At 35.2% G+C, this 18,038-nt stretch overlaps 1 pseudogene; it reads right to left on the bottom strand.

Annotated features, from left to right (window-relative positions):
• LOC122479481 overlaps window positions 1-16,513 on the bottom strand; it is a 34,106-nt pseudogene extending 17,593 nt beyond the window's left edge.
• Window positions 16,514-18,038: the final 1,525 nt, after the last annotated feature.

Here is an 18,038-nt window from a genome sequence, read left to right as displayed (position 1 = left end):
CTGAAGAAAGATCCAACTACAGCTACAAGTAAAAATTTGGATCAATCTCACAGATAAAATGTTGAGCAAAAATGCCAGACTCAAAAGAGTACATACTATAAGATAATGTGTGATTCCATTTATATAAAGTTCAACAAAAAAACCACTAATCTATGGTGATGAAGTCAGAATTGGTTACCTTTTGAGGAATAATGATTGAGACTGATTGAGAAAGGACAGGGGGAGGTTTCTCAGGTGCTGATAATAGCTTTGGTCTTAATTTATATGGTAACCTGAGTGTGTTGAATTCATAAAAATTTGTTGAGCTGTGCTCTTTATTATATAAACAGTGGTCTTTAATGTATTCTATCTCAATACATAAGTTTACCATGAAGAATCCCCCCTCCCCATGTATTTTCAGTGATAAATTCATACCATTTCAAAATATCAGGCTTTTGATCCTACTTTGAAAGAACATTGCCTAGTGATAGGTTTTTATACTTAGGCAGTTATAAGATTATACCTACTGTATACCAGTTGTAAGATCATAAAGTTGTACTATTATAGCTATTACTTGGAAAGCAGACCACAGTTCTTTGTGTCATCTTTATTACAACCCATCCATTTAAAAACATCCAACTAGTTATTTTATTTCTATTTATAATGGTGAATCATTCTACAGTGATATATTCTACAGTCAACTCTAAACAACACAAGATTTATCAATAGTTTGGGTCTCAGCAAACTTGTGGTGATTCTCAACTTGGTCTTGGTAGCTTAAGGAAAGCTCCATTTTAGTAAGGAAGTGGTTCTGGCTTAGCTTCAAGTAGCTGAGTGAATTTATCTTGGCCTTGAAACATCAAAGGCAGTTGGGTTGAATTTGGCTGTGTGCATGTATGTTTTGTCTGCTACTATTCATTTTGGGTAACTGGGAAACAAAATTCTACTTAATTTTAGGGTCTTTAAACATATGGCTATTTTAATGAGTATAACACTGGATTATATCCTTAAAATAGCATGATTAAGGGTTTGTAGAAAAATATTAAAATCTTCCAACCATGACCTTCATTACTAGCTAGTGTGTCAATGTACAATTCACAGAACTAACCACACCAGGGCCTTAAAAGTTCAATGTAGTTTGATTGAATAAATAGTAAATGAAGGACTTATGATGCCTTCTTTTTTTTTTATTTTTTTTAACGTTTATTTATTTTTGAGACAGAGAGAGACAGAGCATGAACGGGGGAGGGTCAGAGAGAGGGAGACACAGAATCCGAAACAGGCTCCAGGCTCCGGGCTGTCAGCACAGAGCCCGATGCGGGCTCAAACTCACAGACCGCGAAATCATGACCTGAGCCGAAGGTCAGCCTGACCTTAACCGACTGAGCCACCCAGGCGCCCCTGTGATGTCTTCTGATATTAATTATTGATATATCTTCTTTAGCTGACCCTTCTATTCATAAGTAATAAAATAGGCATTATGATTCCTTGATATTCAGGTATTAAGTTGGTCATCTTAATAATAAAGTCAAGATGCGGTAATAGCACAAATGTCTTAAGGAATTGTCATTGTTATAGCTGAAAAAGTGCATTAATTACCAAATTATAAGCCCATGATGTCAAGGATCTGAAGAATAGACAAAAAACAACATTTCCAGAACAGTGCTGTGCTGCTTGTCATTTGCTCACCGCCTCTTAGGCTCGTCTTATTAACAAAAAAATTGGAGATTTAAAAAAAGAATTTTCAGAAATTTCAGAGAAAATGAAAACTCTAATTTCTATTTTGGTGTGATAACTAATAGAGGGTTTGCACATACTCTATGAACATGGGTCTTTTAAAAATGATGAAATTAAGAAAGTAGATAAAGTAATAGTGGCTAGCTAGCCTGGATTTCTCTCAAAGCGGAGCTTGAATGAAGGCTTGGATGAAAGTTTATTTGGAATATAATTTCAGGGTCCTGGGGTGAAGAGTAAGAGAAATTAATCAGGGAATTGGTTAGTGTTATCATGGTGTATCTTTTCTCATCTTTATACATTTAACCTATTCTTGTTTTTAATATTTAAAGTGAATTTCTTATAGGCAGCTTACAGTTAGGTCTTACATTCTTATCCAATATGACAAACTCTACTTTTAAATGGGGGTGTTGGGTACTTTAGGTTTTAGATTTTAGGTAATTAGATTTCATGTGATGATTCTTTTGTTGGATTTAACTCAACTATATTGTTGTTTGCTTTTTTAAATTCTATCTGTTCTTTGTTTTTCTCTTTTCCTGCCGTTTTTTGGAATTAAAGAAATGATTTAATTTTATTTCTTCTGTTGGCTTATTAGAGACACTTTTTTGGTGTTATTTTAGAAGTACTTTAAGCCTTGTAGCATACCTCTTTAACTTACGACAGCCTACTTTTAAGTGACATTGTATTGCTTCCTGAATAATATGATAAACTAACAAAGTTGTACTTCTATTTCTTCCCTCCAGGCCTTTATGCACTGTTGTCATATGTTTTTATTTCTATGTATGTTAAAAATCTCATACTTCTTGATTATTATTTTTGCTTTAAACGGTTGATTATATTTTAGAGATTTATATAAATAAAATAAAAGAAATATTTATAAAAATAGTCTTTATATTTACCTGTGTAGTTACATTTGTGGTGCTCTTCATTTCTTTGTGTAGATCTATGTGTTTTCCTGGTATTATTTTTCATCTGCTTAAAGGTCTTCTTTTCATATATTCTATAATGTAAGTTCAATGTTACTGAATATTTTTAGTTTTTGGAAGCCTGAAAAATCTGTATTTTGTCTTCTTTGCTGAAAATTATTTTTTTCTGAATAAAGAATTCTACATTGCCAATTATTTCTTTAGTGGTCCATCACTGTCTTCCACCTTGCATCATTTCCAAAAGGAAATCTGTTGTCATCTTGATCTTTGTTCTATTGTAGGTAATGCATTGTTTTCCTTTGGCTGCTTTTAAAGTTTACTCTTTGTCCTTGATTTTCAAGGATTTGATTATGATGAGTCTTATAATAGTTTTCTTCATCTTTCTGATGCATGGAGTTTGTTGAGCTTCTTGGATCTGTGAATTTATAGCTTTCATCAAATTTAGAAATTTTGCTGCAAATATTTCTTCAATATTTGTTTCCTTCACAATACTTTAGAGATTAAAGTATATATATTAAGCTATGTTAGTGGTTTTATTCTTCATGTTTCATTTTGGAAAGTTTTTTTGTTTTTTTTTTTTTAATGTTTTTTTTATTTTATTTTTGAGACAGAGACAGAGCATGAACCGGGGAGGGTCAGAGAGAGAGGGAGACACAGAATCTGAAGCAGGCTCCAGGCTCTGAGCTGTCAGCACAGAGCCCGACACGGGGCTCGAACTCACGACTGTGAGATCATGACCTGAGCCAAAGTCAGACGCTCAACCAACTGAGCCACCCAGGCGCCCCATCATTTTGGAAAGTTTATATTGCTGTGTACTTACGATCATCTTCGTATCTAGAATGTCAGTCTTTAAAGATATCCTTTTCTTCAAACAGAAATACAGACTCAGACAAACCCAATCAAAATCTGAATTTTTATCTTATTTTTTTGATAGAATTGAAATGCAAAGGGTCAAGAATAACTAAGACAACTTAAAGAATACAAATAATAGGAAACATTCTGTTAAATATCAAAACTTACAAATCTATTAAGTGAGTATAGTATTGGTAGAAGTGTCCCAAATAGGATAGTAAAACAAATTACTGGACCTAAAAATAGGCCCAAGGATATATGAGCTTTTATCTTTAAAAAGAAAAAAGAAAGGATGGTACTGAAAAGCTGAGTAGAAGGGATAGCTTTTTCAACAAAAGGTGCTGGGGCAGTTGGATATCCATTTTGGAAAATGAAACTAGACACCTACAAATCACCATCCATAAAAATCAATTATAAAATTTCATTTTAATATGTGAAAGGCAAAACTGTTAATATTCTGGAAAATAAAATCGGAGAATATCTTCAGAATTTCAAAGTAGGAAACAGTTTCTTAAGGGCACAAAAGAAAGAAAAGGGGAAAAAAGGCATAAGAAAGAGAGAAGCCAATCATAGAGTATTGGAATGATACTGAATAAATAATTTAGTTTACTAAAGGACACCACAAATAAAGTGAAATTCAATCCATGTAGTGAGATAATCTGTAAAAAATACAACTAAGAATACAAAAAGGACTTCTACAAAAGAAGTAACAAGAATAAAATAGAACCTCCCTCTCCCCGCCAAAAAGGCAAAAGATTTAAACTGTCAATCCACAAAGAGAAAGTTCAAAAGGCCAGTAAACATATACAAAGTGCTTAACCTTATCGGATCAAAAAAATGCAAATTACATGACAGTGAGACAACACAACATAATCATTGGAACACCAAAAATTGTGTATATGATACATAATTATATAATAAATATATATATAATTTTCGCTATTCCAGTGATAACATATATATATATAATATGTCTCTATATAAATTTAGAGATTAATATAAATATAAACATGTATAATATTAAATATAAATATATAAAAACCATATGTATATGGCAATTTCAAATATTGGGAAGGATATGAAGGAACAAAGACATATTGCTGATGGCAAAGTAAGTTGCTACAAATATTTTGGAAAATTGTTTAGTATTATCAAGTAAATTATACATAAATAACCAAACAATACTAAACTTTAGTTTGTAAGATGCATAATCACTTGGGAAAGTAAAACATGAAAATAATATACAATAAAATTAATGTGTAGGTTTTCTCTGAGAGAGGAAGGAAATGTGCTTGCAAAAGAGATCTACAGGTAATATTTTTCTTGGCCAGGGTAGTGGTGTATATAGATGTGCTTTATATATTGATATCTCATGTCATTCACTCTAGATATGAATATTTTACAGTAAAAATTTAAATAAAATAAATGTAGCCAATATGAAACAGAGGCAGTTATTAGCTCTGTTAAAACAAATGTTTGTGCAAAGAAAGAATGCGTAATCAAAATATACTATGTGGTTCAGCTCAAAACACTTTTTGTCTTAGTATTATAATATTACTTTATAGAAATTCATAATTTTTTTTCTGTTGGTTTGCATTCTGAAACTTTACTGAATGTGTTTATTAGTTCTAAAAGATTTTTGTGGAATCTTTTTGAATTTTTATGTATAAGATCATGTCATTTGCAAATAGAGGCCACTGTACTTCTTCCTTTTCAATTTGGATACCTTTTATTCCTTTTTCTTGACCTAATTGCTTTGGCTAAGACTTCTACTACTATGATGAATGGAAATAGTGAGAGTGGACATCCTTGTCATGTTCCTGATCTTGGAGGAAAAGCTTTCAACCTTTCACCATTGAGTAAGATGTTAGTTGTGAGCTTGTATATATGGCTTTTACTATGTTGAGGTAAATTCCTTCTACATTCCCTCCTTCCCTCTGAGGAAATGTGTACATTAATTTTATTGTATATTACTTTCATGTTTGATTTTCTTGAGTAATTATACATCTTATAAACTAAAATTTAGTCTTGTTTTGTTGTGTTTATATATAGTTTACTTGATAATACTAAAATGTTTTTTTATTTTCTATACCTACTTTTTGAAAATTTTTATCATAAGATATTGAATTTTGTCATATGCTTTTTCTGCATCTATTGAGGTTATAATATGATTTCTATCTTTGATTCTATTTGTGTGGTTTATTACGTTTATCAGTTTGCATATGTTGAACCATTCTTGCATCCCAAGAATGTATCCCACTTGATCATGACATGTATTCTTTTAATGTACTGTTATGTTTAGTTTGCTAGTATTTAGTTAAAGAGTTTTACATCTATATTCACCAGGAATATTGGTCTGAAAGGATAATTTCTTCATAAATGGTGCTGGAAAAACTGGATATCCACATGCAAAAGAATGATTGGATCGCTATCAAAAATTAACTTGAAGTGGATTAAAGACCTAACATGAGACATGAAACCATAGAACTCTTAGAAGAAAAGATTGGGAAAAAGATCCCTAACGTTGGTCTTGCCAATGACTTTTTGGATATATTACCAAAAGCACAAGTAACAAAAGCAAAAATTCACAAGTGGGACAATATCAAACTATAAAGCTTCTGCACAGCAAAAGAAATAACAAAGTAAAAAAGAAACCTATGGAATGGGAGAAAATATTTTCAGATCACCTATCTGATAAGAGGTTAATATCCAAAGGAATACATATGACCCAATAGCAAAAAAAAAAAAAAAAATACTATTAAAAAATGGGCAATTGACCTGATTAGACATTTTTCCAAATAAGATATTCAAGTCATTAGTAGGCACACAAAAAGGTGCTCAACATCACTAATTGTCAGAGAAATGCAAATCATAACGACAATGAGATATCACGTCATACCTTTCGGAGTTACTATTCAAAAATACAAGAAATAACAAGTGTTGGCAAGGAAATAGAGGAAAGAGAACGATTGTACTAGTATTGGTGGAATGTAAGCTGGTGGAGCCACTATAGAAAACAGTATGGAGGTCCCTCAAAATAGCCAAGACATGCAAAAAGAAAATCTGGTGTCTATATATAAACAGTAGAATATTAGCCATAAAAAAGAAGGAAATCCTGACATTTGCAACGATGTGGATGAAGCTTGAGGGCATTATGCAAAGTGAAATAAGTCAGATAGAGAAAGACAAATACTGCTTGACCTCACTTATATGTGGAATCTGAAAAAGCTGAACTCAGAAACAGAGAGCAGATTGCTGGTTGCCAAGGGTTTGGGGGTGGGGAAAATGAGTAGATCTTGGCCAAAGGATATAAACTTCCAGTTATAAGATGAAAAGGTTCTGGAGAAACTAACATACTGCATGGTGACCATAGTTAACAATACTGAATTATATACTGGACGGTTGCTAAGACAGTAGATCTTCAATGTTCTCGCAATCATCACCACAACAAAAAAGATGGTAGTTATGTGAGGTGATGGATATGTTCACTAATATTATTGTGGTAATCATTTTATAATACATACATTTAACAAATCATCACATAGTATGCCTTAAACTTACACAATGTTATATGTCAGTTATATCTCAATTAAATTGGAAAATATAATCACAGTATTTTCATTTAATACAAAATTGTGGTTATCTGTTTTGAGAAGGACATGGGGGAATTATGAGTTGGGGTAGTTATCTAAGAGAATTAAATCCTCTTTTTCTATGAAAGAAATCAATAGATGATGTTTATTGTTGAAAAAATATATAGAAATAGAAGCCAAATGTGTGAATGTGAAGGTAAATTGAAGAGAAAACAGTTAAGGGAATTAAAATTTGTTGCTCCCGGGAAAGATTTGGAAAAGGAGTGGGCTTAGGGAAGATACTGCTTTCTGTTTCTTGGGGAGAAGTATGGGGAAAGTGGCTAGCCTTATAGTTTAAATAAGCCTATTAAACTATGTATGTTTTATTTGATGCAAATAAGAATAAAAATAATAAGGAAAGCCATTGGTAGCACAAACAGATTGTGAGCAAATACTTTTCCGAGGACAGCACGATATAACCCCTTTGCTCCTTGAGAGTATTCAGTCAGTAAAAATAGATGGCCAGTCATGAGTAAAAACAAATAATGATTTCTTTTCAGTAGTGCAAATATATTTATGCACAAAACACAAAAACTAATAATTCATGCTAAATTAAGTAGGCATGTATACACACACATATGCAAGACACATGCATAGTATATTTCTTATTTTATCTTAATTCTTATTTTTTAATTTGAATACTAGAAGTTGCCTTCCTGTAAGGGACTAGTTCAACTTGGACCAAACTCCAATGCCAGAGTTTGTGGCAGTTCAAAGCTGCCCCATGAATCAGCCCTTTACTTCTTTTACAATGCTTTATTTGTATGTAAAGTTTATTCCCTTTCAGTGTTTTCCTCCAAAAAGCCAATCATACTCCAAATTCCTGAGCTTTGAAACCTCATTGAGGAAAAGAGAAGTCATAATAAATGATATCACCCCCCCCCCCCCCAACTCCTTACTTGGTCTTCTGCCCTCTCGCTGGCTCTCCTTCTGCTTCAGTGCTTGCCAAAGGCCAGCTGCCTTCTGCCTGACCTTCCTCTTGGTCTGGAAGTCCCTGTAAAAGTGTCCTGCGATCGCTCTAGACAACTCCTACTCTTGGGGTGGGGGGGGGGGCGCTGTGAGTGGGGTGTGTGGTTCTTGCCAGTTTGGCCTGCCTTCTTAACTTCCTGGGAATTCTGGTACATAAATTTGCTCCATCTTAACAAATATGTAAATATATTATTTATTTATTTATACCTCCAAGGTATAAGACTCAAAATTTCCTTGTTCTTACTGACACTCCATATATCTCATTAATTTTTTTTACCAATCTGAAGGGTAAAATATTTGTGTCTTTTTTGGCTTCATGTACATTTTTTGATACTTAGTAAGGCTGAGTATCTTTTTAAATATATTTACTGTATTTCTTTTTCTGTGAATGGCTTGCTTATAACCTGTGCTCATATTTCCATTGTGTTGTTTTCTTTTTCTTACATAAATATAGAAATAGGAACTCCTTATAGATTTTGATTAAAACTTTGCCTATTGTATGCATTGCAAATATATATATATATTTTCTTTTCTGTCATTTAACTTTTGTTGTAGAGTCTTTTCTTGAATAAAAGTTTTAAATTTTTAAGTAGTATTGGTGGTCTTTCCTTCTATGTTTCTTGGCTTGCTTTTGATATTCTTGCTAACCTCGGGGTGATGGTAAAAGTTATACTATATTTGGTGCTACTAATGTTATGGTTTTAGGGTTTACATCTTTAATTCACCTGGAATATATTTATTTGTTCACATTTCTATGCTGTAAAATAAGAACAATTTTTTCCCAGATGTTTGGCCAGCTGACTCAGCGATTTTTTACTGAATAGTCAATCCTTGCCCCTGATTTGAAAAGTTCTCTATGTCATGTATTAAATTTATCTATGTGTGTATGGGTGAGTTTACACATGTACATCTGTTTCTTTCCTTTCTATTTTACCTGTTAACCTCACAGGATTTTAGTGGAACTAGAAGAGAAATGGAAATTACCCAGAGATCCTGAGAAGATGGAAAAAGGCAGGAGAGAGGAGAGGCGAGATGTTTCAGGGTAGACATTTAATTAAAAAAAAACTATATATATGTATATATATATATATATATACACACACACACACAAATATATATATATACAAATATATATATATATACATATATATATATATGTTGAACTATGTGAATGTGTTACAAATTCAAAAGTTAAACTAAAAATATAAACTGCACAGTCAGTTAAAGTTCTGGTATTGCTTTGGTTTTTTTGTTTTCCCATTGTTTACTTTTATTTTAAATTTCTTCTTGATTACTTTAGAATTATTCTTTTATTTATTTTCTTGTAATAAAATTGCCTTTAATCACTTGAAAAATTATTTAGCATATTTTTAAACTGACAATTCACCAATTTTTTAGTGGATAATGATTTGCATTCATAAATGAACTAGTTTCTGTGAGCGCAGAAAATGGTATGTATAACGTGCTTCCTGCTCAGAGGAAACTTGTGATCAGATTAGGCATGTAACTTATATTCATACAACTAGAATTATTCCTTTAAATGGTGTGTGTGTGTGTGTGTGTGGTGGGGGTGTGGATGTGGTGTGGGTATGTCTGTGTCTGTGTTACTATGTTGCATTTGAGAGTAGAAAGTTAAATATATATTTTCAAAAATAATTGTTTGTATTTCTGATGTTCTACCCATTAATAACTCACTAATTTTAATGGAATGGAATTTTAATTTTATGGTAGTTTACTTGGCATAGTTGAGAAAAAAAAATGTGGCTGGAATTATTCACTATGGCTTTGGCTTGCATATATACTTGGTTCATTTGCATATTGCCTCAAGGGAATTAATATTTGACTACATGAAGTTTGACCCAGCCCACATGGGCCATCTGGGAGAGGAGTTTCACTAGTCAGTCACTCAATGACTGAAATGTGAGAAAAGATTGAAAGCCAAGGATAGCTTTCCTTTGAGTCTCTTACATGGATATGATCCAGACTGAAGAATCTTTACACATATGCAGTGAATTCTGCTATTACAAATAATAATGGCTTTCATGGTTTTAGAATTGCCTTTGGGTTCTGCATGTAGTTCATGATATTCCATTTTATACTATTTTGTATTTAATGAAAATTTTATTTGAGGGGAGCCTGGGTGCCTCAGTCGGTTAAGCATCCAACTCCTGGATCATGAGGTCATGATCTTATGGTTCCTGAGTTAGAGCCCCCCATCAGCCTCTGCGCTGACAGCACAGAGCCTGCTTGGGATTCTCTTTCTCCCCCTCTGTCTGCCCCTCCCCTGCTTGTTTTAAATCTTCCTGACTTCAGTGATGCATATCCTCTCTATACCTACTAGCATGTGGGCATGACTTCTGACATTCTTTTTGTCTTATTTGTCCAACTAAGAGTGCAAGTTTTAGGCTGTGATCTCTTTATGGCTGGTATATATTTACATAAAATGTTTCCCTTTCTACTTGATTTAGCTGATATCTAGTTTTTCTGTTGATAATGGGCATTGCAGACAATTAAAATTCTGTGATATATGGCAAGAGCAGGTCTCAGATTACTCTATTTTTTTTTTTTTTTAGCTACCTCAACATTTATGTAGTATCGATTTAGTGGCAAAACTACTAAATGTTTGACATATTTTTTTAATATTGTTACTAACCCTTTTCTACATTACTTTTTGTTTGTTTGCTTGTTTCCCTATACTAAACACTGTTTACTAGAGCAATGGGTGACATCTTGCTCTTCTCCTTATGCTAGGTGGGCCCGTCCTCCTGGGGAAAGAGGAAGAGCAGCCCACCTCTTAGAGGGTACTCAGAGTACACTTCTGCCTTTTCCCAGCCCCAGGCAGTGATGTTGAGGTGTGGACTAGGTGGAGAGAATGTGCAGCTATGTCATTTATTCCTCAACTGACTGTCAATTGTTATGGGAGAACTTCTGTATCAGTAGGACCCAGACAACTTCTCAGGTGTGCAGACTAATGGCAAACCTTTGATATATCACTAGAATTATTTCTGTCAGTACGTCTTGATGTGCCTAAGAGAACCCTCCCAAACTCTTCCTGTCTTTTCTCCAAGGTGTGGATAACTAGACCACTTGATATTCTACCTCTGATTACCATTTGCTTTATTTGTATGTGGATTATTTACTTTTATTAGCATCAGTGGGAATCCCGCTGCCAGGAACTCTGGGAGTAGAGCATAAGCAATTCTGTCTCTGTTTTGACTTCCTTCTATTTGGGCAAACTCCAACCACAGTTGGTTCACCTCACTTTTGGAAATGTATCTTGGTGCAAATTCCTCAGTCTTAATTTATCTGTCTCCCCATAATTCCGGGTGAACTCTCTGTCCACATTCCTCTGAAGCCAGTGGCTTCTCCCACTCCATTAATGCTGGACCCTGACGACATCACTTCCTCTGGTTGTGTATCCAGTCCCTGAGCGACACTGCCTGCCAGCACCACTGTTGTAGCCCAGATCTCAGCTCCTCCTTCCAGAATTGTTGTCACTGCCTTCAGAATGTTCTCCTCTTCCCTCTTTGCTTTCTTCTTTGTCGCATCTTCCTAACACATTATTTTTCCCAAAATATTTCTTCCATTATGTTACTTTCCAATGACCATAATTGTTCTTGGTTACTCATCAAGTATAAAACAAGTTCTTGGGGCACCAGGTGGCTCAGTTGGTTCAACTTCTGACTCTGGATTTTCAGCTCACGGTTGGTGGGATTGAGCCCTCTGCTGAGCATGGAGCCTGCTTGGGATTCTCTCTCTCTTTCTTTGTCTCTCTGTCTCTCTCTCTCTCTCCCCCTCTCTCAAAATAAATAAATAAACATTAAAACAAACAAACAAATAAGCTCTTGTGCATCAAGGCTTGCCGTGACGTCTGTGCTCCAGTCAGTCTAAACTCTGTAGTGCTCCCCAGCCTCTCTGCAGCCACCTGTTATCTTTAAGCCGTCTTACATTTTATTAAGATAAATCCCATTCTGCTCAAGTTCTAGCCTACTCACATCTCCTCTGTGAAATCTTCTTTAATAATTAAATCTTCATCCCACAACCTTTTCTATCTCAATTCTAAGAGCAAATTGAGAGTCTGTAACACATAATTTAACCCTTTTAGCTTCCTATGGTTATTTCATTCTGTATAGGTTAGGAGGTACACTTGGCTACTTATAAGAGACCTGACTATGGTGGCCTGAATATGACAGATACTCGTTCTCATGTAATGAGGTGTCAGGAGGTAGGGAGTTCACAGTTGCTACAGTGGCCCCTTGTGGCTTTCCGTTCTTCAGTTCCTCAGGTCTGGTCCACAACTTGAAAAGATACAAGATGCTGCAGTAGCTCAGTCAAGAGGAAAGAAGTGGAGTAGGTGATCAGTCTATTTTGAAAAGCTTTTCTGGAAGTGGTACCCATTGAAAGGTCACCGTCTTCTGCAAGGGAAATGTAATCTTTGAGACATTCACATCACTGCTCCCCCAAATCTAGGGATACTGTTAATAGGGAAGGAAGGAAGATGGCTACTGTGGGCCCCTCTCAGTCCATGTGATGCATGCATAAATGTGAGGCTCCCCATTCACTGTAGCTGCAGGGACACAGCAAGTGTCTGCTTTGCTTTCCTGATCAGTGGTGACATAAGTAAACTGTAAATGTTTGACAAATCGGGATGTTCCCTGTGGTCAGGAAGACGATTTCTTCTTTACTTTATCTCATACTCATCACTCTCATACAAGAAATATGTACAAAGAGATAAAAAATTTTAAACAACTACAGAAGATAAAAATAAATGTGAAACTTGTTCATTTGTGAACACCGTTTTGTTCTGTTGAAGAAAACAATTATATAGGTGTAGCTGGATTGTGATGCTTACACTACTGGGTTAGAACATTCAACAAATGTCTAGTAATTACTCTTCACCATGGCACACACTTCTGGGTCTATGTGACATGCAGATTTTTTTGACATTCATCATAAATTTGCAGACTTTGGGGGCAATTAATCCAGTGGTTTGTCTAACCCAAGTAAACTGGCTTTGTATTCTTCCCAGAATTTAAACAAAGAATATGCATGATAAATATTTGCTATTTGTGATGCTGTTGTGGGTGGTCATTAGGAGCTTCAACTGAAGGGTGTTTTCCTACCTTTGTCAGACACAAAGCAAGCCTCCTTTTGTCTCCTGATCACAGCTCTAATTTTCCCAGCTGGGTGAATGCACCAAGTTGAGAATCTGAGAGGCCTTAACATTAGCAAAATCTACAAAGCGCCAGAGGGGCACAAAACCTGCGTAGGACACAGTTCGCTCTCCAGGCTTGGCGGTGCGGTTGCCACAGCTACCAAAGCTGCTGATTTCTCTGCTTTGTGTTCACGTGGGAAGAGAAGCTTTCAAGGTGACAGTGGCTTCATTATATAACCGACACTGCAATTCATTTGCTTTAATATTCGCATTTTAATCTACGGTGCCTCGTCCTAAATAGGACTTTTCCTTGGGAATACTGTTCAGTGGGGGATGGGTGGACAAAGTTTTATACAATCAGGATGGACAGATCATAAGGTGAATGAATCTGTAATTATAATTTTTCCCTGGACTTTGCGACCATTCATCCTGTGGCTTGAACCAAAATTAGGGAGTTATTAGCTGCATTGCTGCATCCTCCACAAAGAGAATACAAGAACCACTGATTCACATACATACACATTATATGCGCCAGTTTTCAAATAGCAATTAAGATGAAATCACATCAGCCTGTCCTTGGTGAAGTTTAAGTAGATATCCATGTATAATTAACTTAAGAGTCATTCTGAAGCCTTGAAGTTCTTCCACACTTTATTTAATGATCTTTAAGCACTATGTGTAAAATAATAATTGCAGATGAGTAGGCTTCGCTTAAAACCAAGTCATATACATAATATAATTGACATATGACCTTCTCTAGGGGAAATTGCATACTGACAGATATATAAGAATGTGCTTAACAGTGTGTTTACCATTTATATATTTCCATTTCTTTTCATAAATATATATTATCAATGATAAAGAGGTCTCTAAATTCCTTCCACTGTCTTGTCTCCAATCTCAGTTTGAAAAAGAATGTGAGTTTTGCCCTTTTTTTTTTAATGGAATGGCATTATCAACAGCAAAACACTGAGTGTTTTTTTTGTGTGTTTTGTTTAGGTTAAGAAAGGGCAGCTGAAGCACTGTTTATGAAATTTAGTTAATTTTTCCTTGCTAAAAGAAGGCTCCCTTGGGGTGCTTGGGTGGCTCAGCCGGTTGAGTGTCTGACTCTTGACTTCAGCCCAGGTCATGATCCCAGGGTTGTGGGGTTGAGCCCTCTGTCAGGCTCCATGATGAGTGTGAAGCCTGCTTGAGATTCTCTCTCTCTCTCCCTCTCTCTCTCTCTCTCTCCCTCTCTCTCTCCCTCTCTCTCTCTCTCTCTCCCTCTACCTCTCCCTCTCTCTCTCTCTCTCTGTCTCTCCCTCTGTCCCTCTCCCTGCTCGTGCACTCTCTAAAATAAATTTAAAAAATAATAATAAAAAAAGAAGACTCCCTTGACCACCATTTGCAGTTCATTAGCACCTTCTATCAGGCCTTGAGTGGGAAGACAACATTTTTTTGGAGCACTCATTGTGTTTTTCTCTCACTTTGTATATATTGTCTCTTTTAATATAGCACTATTAAGTATTATTATTATGTTGTTTATTGTGCTCACTTTTAAGTATTATTAACTTGTTTTATAGATGAGGCTAAGGAGAGGATTTTTTCATATCCACCATCACAAAGCCAATAAATAACAGAGATATGATGGTCTTTCTCATAGAGACACAGGTCTGTCTAATCCCCAAACCCATATTCTTTTTATCAATTTGGGGAGATAAACCCTGACAGGATGACTTCAGATTTGGAGAGATGGTATGATATAATGCTCCTTTGTTTTAGTTTCTAGTAATCATTGAATTACCTTTAAGAAATTTGATATAAACGTTGTTAAATATGATCTATATACTGGGTGCCAGGTTTCATCCCCTGCAACCATGTCCCCTGTCTTGCCACAGAGACTTCCACGTTTTTGGAGAGGATCTATTTGTGTCTAGGGAAGCAAAATTTAACCCCAGTTTCAATGGTGTGTCATGTGATGCCGGTGGAGCCAATCATCTTTCTGTTCCTCTGGTACAATGGTTAGTTCAACAATTGAGCATGCAACCTTAGTTTGTCTAATCAGTATGAGTCCCAAGACTTAGTTTGGAATGCCGGGGGAAAGGCACTTCTGTTCATTTAGTTAACATAGGATTCTATTTCCCAGCCCCCACTGACTTCAGATTAGGGCATACAACTTAACTGCGGTCAATGATATATAAGAAGTAGTGTGTGGCATGTCTAAGTTGGAGCTTTAAGTGCCCGCATAGTGTTTGCACCATGCCTGCCCCCTCATATAGTACTGGCAACGTCCCACATCAGGGTTGCTCTATCAGCCTGGGTCCTGGAATATGGGCTGTGTGAAACAGAGCCATAGTTGACCTATAATGGAAATGAATAGTAAATGAAAAATACTTTTTTTTGTTGATGTGAGACATTGAAATGTGGGAGTTGTTTTTTTTCTGCAGCATAACTTAGCATAAATGGTAGGGTATGGAGGTGAGGCTTGGAAGAGCTGCAGCCATTTTTGCCTCATGAGGCAGCCTAATGGCAAAGCTGACATAAGAAGGAAGCAGAGTCCAGGAAATCATAGAGAAAGGCAGATGGAATTCTGATGATGTCACATACCCTTGGCTCATGGCTGACTTTTTTATTTAAGTGAATCAATATATTTGCTTAAGCTAATTTTAGTTCAGTTTTCTGCTACTTGCAGCCAAAGCAAACAAATTGCTTTATGTATCATACCATAAATTCCACTTCGTTTTCCTACAACAGACATCTGAAGTAACCTTGAAGCCAGCCCAAGTAATTTAGGCTATAAGGTCCTAAAAGTCACTAGCCAGATCAATGATGACAAAGGAAGAAAACCACTCAAGAGGCAAGACATAAAAATAGGTGGATGCCAAATAAGAACTATGTAAGACTACTATACAACTAATAAGATTCAAATGATTTCTTCAAGGATAAGTGAAGAATTTACACTTTTCAAAACAATACCTGTTTGAAAATATATAAACAAAGATTTCTGAAGAGAAGGGTTGGGGGGAGGCACAAGGAGTCATGAAGTGATAAAGGGTCTAAAATACTGGATTTTTTTTCCTGATTAATCATTGCAGTTTTTTCACTAGAAAATAATTGAAATTAAGAAAACTATGACAAACAGGTTGTAGATAACAACAAATAGAACCTATAACGCTTGCAAAATTGTGAGGTTTCCCTTTAAGAGTAAGTACCTTGTTCTCAATCGTTGCTACTTCTCGCTGAATTCCCTGAATTGGCAGAATGGACTCAGAACGGGGTCTCACCATGGCCAATATTTCAATTCCAGCAGAGGCAGTTACTTACTAAGATCAGAACACTTTCTATCTTTGAAACATCATCAGCTTATGGAATAAACTTTCTGTGTCTACCGCCAAAATGTGAGTAGACATTTGAAAGCAGTAGAGTTGGGTAGTAGTTCTCTACCCAACTAGAGAACCAAAACCAAGAAGTAAACGGTGATATTCTTAGTGAAGGATAATGTGCCAGGAAAACAATAACCATGAAATTTTAAAATATAATACCTTTGAATAGTCTCTGTGTACTGAAGTTTGTATTTAATTTTTCATTTTGTTTTCTTTAACAAAATTGAATAGGGAGTATTTTTACATGATTAAATATATAATACAAAGTGCAGTAAAAAGGTTATCTATCACTTTAACCCTCATCAGCCCCACTTTTTTCTGTCACCAGCAGGTCACCATATCATTAATTACTGAGTATTCTTCCAGAATGTCTTTATGCAAGACCAAGGAAATGCAGATATATATTATTTCCACTCTTTCTTCCATAAAATGTAGCACACTATAGACTGCTCTGTATTTTTCTATTTTCACCTAACTATACCTCCTGAAGATCTTTTCTTACCCATACTTCAAGTGCTTTGCCTTTTTTTTCTTACAGTTTTATAGTATTTCTCATGGCATGCATGTACAGTAATCTATTTAAGCAGTTCCTTAATGATGGGAAGCTGGATTACTTCCAATTTTTACTGGTATATACAGTGCTTTTGATAAATAACCTTTACATATGTTGCTTCATACATGTTCATTGCTTATTTTCAGAGAATTAAAATAAAGCCAAACCCTAAAAATAGAGTCATCCTCAATTTTGGCAAGCTTCTAAATCTGAGGGCTCACTTGGGTTATTTTTTACTACCTAAAGTTACTAATTTAGTTTTCACTCTCTAGCTCATTTAGCCAAGAAAAGTGGCTTTCATTTGTAAATAAATACAAGCTACCTATACACTTGGAAAGAAGGGGAAATGTGTCATATATATCCATAGGGCTATCCTAGGACCTCTGCAGAAATACTGCTTCCCAGAAATATGATAGGAGTAAGGGTCATTTCCATAAGAGTTACTAAATAACACATTTACTAGGAAAATCTTGGCTTTCTTTTCTTAGCCTCCATATTTAACTCTGAGGATTTGTCCTCTAAATTGACTCACGTGTATCTCTTCCCTTATATTTCTTTTCTCATCAGCTACATTCTCCAAAATGGTTGCTCTGTACCAATGCTCTTTTTATTCCAACCTGTGTACATTGTTGCTGATGTATCACTTGAAAATAGCCCACTTATTATGTAATACCTATATCAATTCTTCTTTTTTGTTGTTTCTGTTGTTTTCTCAAGGAATTCTTTGGGTAATTACTTTAACAGAATTTGGTTTTTGATGATTGATTCTCCTCCCAACCCCCACTCCCAAGCACCCAATAGTAAATTTAAAATATGGGTAAGATTTTGTGGGGTTCTTGTTTGTTTGTTTCCTTTGATTTCTTCCTTCTTAATCAC

This window comes from Prionailurus bengalensis, chromosome C1 (genome assembly GCF_016509475.1).
Source record: "Prionailurus bengalensis isolate Pbe53 chromosome C1, Fcat_Pben_1.1_paternal_pri, whole genome shotgun sequence".
Classification (NCBI taxonomy): Eukaryota; Metazoa; Chordata; class Mammalia; order Carnivora; family Felidae; genus Prionailurus; species Prionailurus bengalensis.
Note: the sequence above shows the minus strand (reverse complement) of the source record. Positions and strands in the feature narration are given on the sequence as shown.